The following is an 8,690-nucleotide window of genomic DNA, read 5'->3' on the forward strand; positions in this document are numbered from 1 at the left end:
TGATGAAATTTAAAAAAACCCACCGTGTTGTCAACTGGGAAGCTTCTACAGATTTCAGATTTTCGTAGTATAACGACTAAGATCCTTGGATGAATCGGGCCGCTGATCTGGTAGGGAGGATAAGACGAAATTCAAAGTAATGGATGGAAACGGTGTACATACTGTCATGTTATCAGCCAACTTATTTTAAATACAATACGTAATTGACGTCAACATTATTTACACGCATTATTTTGTGACCAATCGTTATGCATGTATAACGTGCGAGCCAAACAAACACCAACAGATCCCTTCAGAGAAAAGCATGCTCGACCCTGAAGGGGTCTGCTGGTCTTTATATACACCAACTTCTCTATTCACACAGACCCCGGGCTTTGCTCATTTGCATATTACCAAGTCAACATACGTTCTAAGAACGTACTTCCGTTAATAACGGAATATTATTACGAACGCACATCCGCCGCCTACAGCGGACCGTTACACTATGAACGCACATCCGCCGCCTACCGCGGACCGTTACACTATGAACGCACATCCGCCGCCTACAGCGGACTGTTACACATGTTTATCCCTGTAAGTTACAATTTTATAACCAACAAAAATGAATAATATATTGCAACTATTATTTAAAAAAAAATACATTGCCCTCCTGTTCCATGTGCGTTTTTTTGTATTCTATGTCTTTGGCGTTTACACATTGCCATTGAACCGGATTTATGTTTAAACTTTTTGCTACTGATCTTGTTTCTGTAGCTTTCCGCATAAATATTTATGCGATTCCATCAAGACGTAATCGACTTCACCGGTCAAAGAGTATTTTCACTTGTATATTTGCATGTAGTATATGCATTGTTTGACTTGAAATAACACGTTGTTCTCCGTGCTAAATTGCATAAGTGGCAGATCTATCACATATAACCGTTGAAAGGGCAGTATTTAATGGTTCTAAAATAAGTGATACTATGGAGGAGACAAAAACACGGATATGTGAATCGAGAATGTATAAAGGGCGATAAAAGGCGAAGGCGGCATTTAACCATCTCTGTGCCAAGGGCCTATTTTGGGCCTATTTTTATATACTACGTTGAGTGCCACGGGCCTATTATGGTCCTACTTTGGGTGTGTCATTAAAGTTGCAAATATTATATACACGGCAACAATTACCAAGGAAACCGTCACAGTATATAAATTGTTTATTGTCCATTACGTCAGATCCGCCCGTGCTGAACCGCTCCAAGACGCACGCGACGTCATTTCGTTTCCCGCGTTTTTCGTTTCCCGCGTTTTTCGTCATTACTATTTTTGGTACCTTTAAACATATTATATTAACTACATGTTATGCTACATATAAATATAAATAATTTTATAAACTGTACGACGTCATTTTAGGCACTTATAAAGCACAAATACGCACACAGCAATCTCTTCGTAATAATAATAATAATAATAATAATAATAATAATAATAATAATAATAATAATAATAATAAAAATAAAAAAAAAAATAATAATAATAATAATAACAGTAATAACAGTAATAATATAATAATAATAAAAAATAATAAAAACAAGAATATCATAATTAAATGCAAAACCTTTTTCCTATTGAGCTATTTCGACATTATTACTAATAATCAGATATAAAAAGACATAGTTGGATAATGGTTAATTACTTGAGTTTCAGGTGTGGAAAAAAATGCTACTCAACAAAGTATTTCGAATGGCGCTGAATGCTTATTCACTGTTTCATCAAACAGTTCCGAGACCAGTAGACAGGCAACGTTTTTGGAATCATTAGTTGAAGAACTCGCGTATGCCCAAAAGGTCCACCGTCGCCGACATGGTGACCTGCTGCAGAACAGAGTGCGAGCTCGGCGAGTGGTGCTTCTTGGTGGGTAAATCAAACGTTATCATGATTCGCCATTATAAATAAGAATGTGTATACGATATAAACTAACTAAGTCAGTACAAAAAAACTACAGTTCGTAGAAATTCACTTTAGATTTGAAACCAGGGGATAGTAAAACTATATATGTAAAGCAGATTAAAATATATATCAAATGTTCGATATAATTTCAGACCGAAAACGACATGTTGTGTATGCAGCAATAGGAGATCGGACAGGCGGCGGTTTGTATGTGGCACAGATAGACGGGGTTGCCACAAACAGTGTTTCCTTATGCATGTTTGCCAAGAAGTGACCGCTCATTCGTTCGCTCGTTCGTTCGTTCGTTAATCCATCCATTCATTCTTCATAAAAACTCTTATTAAATTGTTGAACACGTCACCCGTTTGTTGTTGACAAGTAACTTATCAGTATAATTTATGGCGTTTCTAGTGGTCTATATATATATATATATATATATATATATATATATATATATATATATATATATATATATATATGAATGGGGATGGGAATATGATCATTCTGGCCCAAAAAAGACATTTTGAGATATTGTAATCTTTGTGATGCCAAGTATTTCTATAACAGAAGTCCAAACTTTCGAGTTAAAATTCACAAAACGTAAAAAATAAAGTACTTTTCGTAAAAGAGGTGTAGAAATCAAAATGAACAGAATGTCTGGTCAAATGTGTTTATTTGGAATGAAATATCCATGACAGATGAGTACCATGTATAGAGTGATTAACATGTAACATATAAGTTTTAGCATAAAAACATAGGGTTGACCAAATCGTTGTCTCACAAAATACAGAAGTAATACATGACCCTGAGGTAAAGACGGAATAAGGCTACAAACAACCAATTTACATAGTTCCACAGGCAATGATTTCTCCAATTTTTACTCTGAAAACTATCAGTTTTTGCAATACAGTGTCAAATTATGTTAAGCTCTATGCAAAAAGGCCACCAGAATCTTCTCTTTTATTCAACTTAAATAAAATATTGATATTTGAACATAAACACGTTTTTTTCTATATTCACATCCAGATCTTGGGCAACGGTGGGAGATGAGGTCAACGGGGTGCAGATTATTGTGGTCTTGAGCCATCGACTACATCACTGATACCCACTGAGGTGAATATATAATGAGTTCACTTTACATCGAAAGAGGTAAACCAAATGACTCAACACTGATTATACAGTGCTCTATAAGGTCGTTCGACTGATTGCACATATCAGGGATATTGGAAATACTTCAAGCATATTCGCTAAAAATCATATCAGTAACTTATAATTTCAAGAATGGCGTTGTGTGAATTATTTAAATAATGTTTTCTGCGTCGTATGATTATTACATTTTAAATCCCATCTTGCAGGCTTCATGGGCTGTATCTAGTCCCCAATATGTCCACGCTTTTCGCATTGGGTAGAACTTTGATAAGTGTGCAGAAAACATGGTCTTTCTACCTTACGAGATCACAGTAGATCACAGTAAATCTTTTAACACTCACCAATATTTTTTTTTTTGGCGTTTTCACCTATTAAAGCTGCACTCTCAAAGATTTACCATTTTTACAACTTTTTATATTTTTTTTGCGTAAATATCTGCGCACCAGTGATATAAGATAGCGGACAAAAATTCAGATCGTACTTTTTCATATTTCCAATCGAACATTAATGATTAATGGCACAAACCGTTACTAACGGTTTAAGAAAAATACATAAAACTACAATTTTGAGCATAAAAATCTGCAATCTAAGTTTTTGTCTTAACTGGTTTCCATGTTTTTTAGTAAAAATTAGCTCGTTCCAAGACAAAAAAAATATCAAAACGTTCAATCTGTGAGAGTGCAGCTTTAGATGAACGGTTACAATCTTGTTATCAGTTACTTATAGTTTCCATAAATGCATTATTTAGTAAGTCGTTAAAGGTTTATCAGTCAAAACTTATGATGGTTATACATGTGTATTTTGAATAAGAGTGCCACTACAAGGTCCATGTCGGCTTTCTTAAAATGAGGTAACTTTCCTTGCTAGATAGTGGTTGCACGCAAACATCTCTCCTGTAGGGTAACCAATCACATTTGTACCTTACTCAATACCTTAACTTGGTTTTCCCCAAAACTGAAATATTAGTTCAAAGAATTAGACATAACGAAACAATATTTTTAATATTTATTGCGTTCAAACAAAAATCAATATAGTTTGATACAATAAAATACTGTAAAAGATAGTCTAAACGTCCCTGCGCACAAAAGACAAACACATGTTTAAATGGGGCAAGAGTTCGATATTTATTTTGGCACATTTTGACACACAAACGCATACAAACAATTTTCTTTTAAAGCAAATTTTCTACATAAATACTTTAACAACAGTGAAAAGCTCGAACATACTTTTTCATTCTGTCTAAATCGGCACATGCCCTGATCAAACCTGTATACTACCAGTCGTCCAAAAAATAATAATAAAGTTTCAAAGAGTCTTAATTACGCCTCTTAATGCTTACTAACGGTGATACAGATTTGATCATATATCCTTCATAGGAATGAAAGCCGCCCACGAAAAACACCCGGTGGATGAAACGTGTTACCGTAGCGATGCACGCAGGGCTTAAAGGCCTAGTTTAAACCTTCTATAAAGCATTCTCCACCCCCTTAAAAAACGTGTATTTATACACAACCTCTGTTAGTTAATCTTAATCTTATTGCCTTATTGTCTTATCAGATCTCCAATCTGAGTATCCTGCAGTGCAGTTTTCGATGTTTCAAAAAAATGGACCCTAAATGGCCCTGAGCCAATAAACGAATATACAGGAAATTGGCCCCTACTGCGACACCAGTGCAATTAGCAGAAGCTGCACAGCAGGGAATTATCATGCAAAACATTCCCAAAACTAGGCCTTTAATTTAAACAGATAACCCCTAATTCATTCCTCAGAATATAGGAACTACGGAATCCATCCGGGCACACATGCATGTATGAACACATATCAATCATATGTATACAAACATCTTTTTTTTCGAATTTGAAATGAAATCGAAGTTCTCTGTTAGAAGTCAAGACTAGAACTGATTTGCCCGCCATTGTAACCGACTACCCTAGCTCGAAAACCACGTGACCATCACGCTCAAATGACCCGCGCATTTGCGCCCACAAAACACGTTAAGATACTCGTTCTGCCCTATGCTTTGTAACACCCAACTATCAATTCCAATTAGGTTTTAAGTTGTTAAGTCGGGTCTCATTTGCTGAATAACTTGATAAAAACAATGCACAATATCATAAATAAGGGTGTATATAGCATGAAGTCGAATGACAACATAATAATTTACACCTGTTTCTTAAAGAACTCGCGCAATAACTTACTGTTAAAGTGCCAATGGGACAATGGGAGAATGTCACATCACAATTAGAAGGTTACATTATTGTATGGCTGAACCATCAACACTAGAACGTCACATCGATATAAGAATGTCTCATCAATATGAGAATGTCACGTCGATATAAGAATGTCACATCAACACCTTAATGTCACATCAATATAAGAATGTCACATCAATATACTAATGTCACATAAATATTAAAATGTCACATCAATTTAAGAATTCACATAACATTAAAATGTAACATAAGAACGTCAAATCAACATATATAAATTATTTCGGTCACTTCTGCATAAGAATGTAACAGAACCATTATAGTGTCACATCAATATAAGCTGGTCACATAAATGTAAAATTCTTATCGATCAGCACAAGGCCCAAAAATAGAGCGTCAATGTATTGAATATTTCATTTTCCATTGTGTTTCCCGCGAAAAGGCCTGATCCAGTTTAGCAACCAAGCCATTGTGTCATCAGTGAGGTGTTATCCATTGTGTCATCACTAAGTTGGAAGACAGGCATGTGCGGCCTTCGGGCTGAAATCGTATAAAAACAACTAACTATTAATCATGTTTAGGTATCTTGATGACAAAATCATTATCATAACAAGATCAGCATCATCCACAACAGCACCACAATCATCGTTTTAACCATCTTCATTATAATTATATAATTAAAGTTTATATCTTTGTTGTACGAATGCAATTCGCACGAACTAGAGTGATATTTCAATTAATTATTATCTTTATTTAAGTTCTAAAACTCCAACAGGCAATGTTTCGTACCATTGCAAATGCCACTGATGAAGCATAGTTCAGGTTGCAAGAGGTATCACTTCGAGTTGCAAGGTGGGTTACTTCCGGTTCCCGGGCCACTGAAATATTGAACAACATATGCGTCAAGTGATGGTTAATTTAAAAATCATCATCATGATTGAAAATAAAGCCGATCAAGGGTAATAATTTGTATTTAGGATAATATGGAATTATGTAATCTTATTGTTAGATTGCCGATTACAACTGTTAAGAATGAAATCCATTCAATGATCGTTATTTCATATCTTAGTAAAAACCCAAAAGTTCTAAGGCGATAACATGGAGGAATGTAACGTTATTGTTTGATGGCCATAAACAGTTGTATCAAGTCAACTGAATGAAGAGTATAAAAGTTATTTGTGAAAATCCGAATTTCTCTTAAACATAAACAAGAAAACACTGTACCCAAAACATAAACCCAATGTTGATCTATAGTCTATCTGGGGTCATAAGTTGTATTTAGTATGCTATTGAGGTATGTCATCTGATTCAGTGATAGTTCTGAACAACGCTGTAAAGTATAAACACTGACAACAATGATAATACGATAAGTATAACCCTCCTAACTCTTCGAAAGGTCAAGCTAGAATCTATACCATTATTTTGCAAGACCGAATTGACAATCAATAACATTAGTATCCCCTGTACAGTGACTGTAATCATTTTTCATCAATATTACAATTGGCCATGTATAACCGAATCATTATAATATCATTTATATCAAACTCAAGTTTTATACACATTGCTCACCTGCTCCGGTCCAAGTACCAAACGTTAAACGTCATCTTAAGCTTAATGCATGGAACATCGATTCCAAACCGGATGGTGGGACACACACTGAAAAAATGAACGAACGTAGTCACGTCGTTAAGCAAGATTCAATGTGTTGTAAGCGATGTGAGACGTCGTTAAGCAAGATTCAATGTGTTGTAAGCGATGTGAAACGTCGTTAAGCAAGATTCAATGTGTTGTAAGCGATGTGAAACGTCGTTAAGCAAGATTCAATGTGTTGTAAACAAACAAACAGAAGTATTTTCACCGGTCCCTGTGAGTTCGAGCCAACGGAGTTCGACTGAAATTGACAATTTTCATTAAAGGGACTAGACACCAGATGGTCCGATTGCAAGAAAAAAAAGAAAATTATCAAAATCTTACTTACAATTAATACCGTTGAGTACAACACATTGAATCTTGCTTAAGGACGTCTCACAGCGCTTACAACACATTGAATCTTGCTTAAGGACGTCTCACAGCGCTTACAACACATTGAATCTTGCTTAAGGACGTCTCGCGGCGCTTACAACACATTGAATCTTGCTTAAGGACGTCTCACAGCGCTTACAACACATTGAATCTTGCTTAAGGACGTCTCACAGCGCTTACAACACATTGAATCTTGCTTAAGGACGTCTCACAGCGCTTACAACACATTGAATCTTGCTTAAGGACGTCTCACAGCGCTTACAACACATTGAATCTTGCTTAATGACGTCTCACATCGCTTACAACACATTGAATCTTGCTTAAGGAAGTCTCACATCGCTTACAACACATTGAATCTTGCTTAATGAAGTCTCACATCGCTTACAACACATTGAATCTTGTTTAACGACGTCTCACATCGCTTACAACACATTGAATCTTGCTTAACGACGTCTCACATCGCTTACAACACATTGAATCTTGCTTAACGACGTCTCACATCGCTTACAACACATTGAATCTTGCTTAACGACGTCTCACATCGCTTACAACACATTGAATCTTGCTTAACGACGTCTCACATCGCTTACAACACATTGAATCTTGCTTAAGGACGTCTCACATCGCTTACAACACATGTACCTTTTGCAGTTTTTGCCTATTTTTTAAAATTGGAAATTTACTTGGGTTGTCTATCACGTAAATCTCAGTAAATCTAAAATTAACGTCGGTATATACATCTGTTCCAATCACGTGTTTTAAGCTAATAATGTATTTGCTGAATTTTTGTGACCATCTGGTGTCTAGTCCCTTTAAAACTGATGTTTACCAGAAGAGACAAGTGCCTCTGTGACCTTACCCAAGAGGTTTAAACATGCCAGTCAAATATTTATTTCTAGCTATATCTAGAAAATTGTTCAACCACAGTGTCCCGAAAATGTTGATTTAACGGAAGATACAAGAACGTTCTATAGCACAATTATCATCGCTTCAGTTGCATTTAACGGTGGCAGAATACCCCTCAAGTTATTCTAAGTCAATCTCGTTGGCACGATATTACACAGGAGTTTGATATTGAGGGGATAACCAGAGCCCACGAATATAGGGGGACAAAGAGATGAGATAGTGGGATGGTTCCTGTTTTTTATTACAAATAGTTTTATTCAAGTTTAAAGCTGCACTCTCACAGATATACCATACAACTTTTTTATTTTCAAGTTTAAGATAAAAAAAACACAAAATGAAGTCAATGATACAATGTTGCATAATTTAAAATAATATAATAACATATTTAAACTTACTGTTTCTGAAGCAACTAAGTATCAATTCTTATTTACAAAAACATTTGTACATTTTAACGACAAATAAGACAATTTTCTACT

Source organism: Mya arenaria, chromosome 9 (assembly GCF_026914265.1).
Source record: "Mya arenaria isolate MELC-2E11 chromosome 9, ASM2691426v1".
Classification (NCBI taxonomy): Eukaryota; Metazoa; Mollusca; class Bivalvia; order Myida; family Myidae; genus Mya; species Mya arenaria.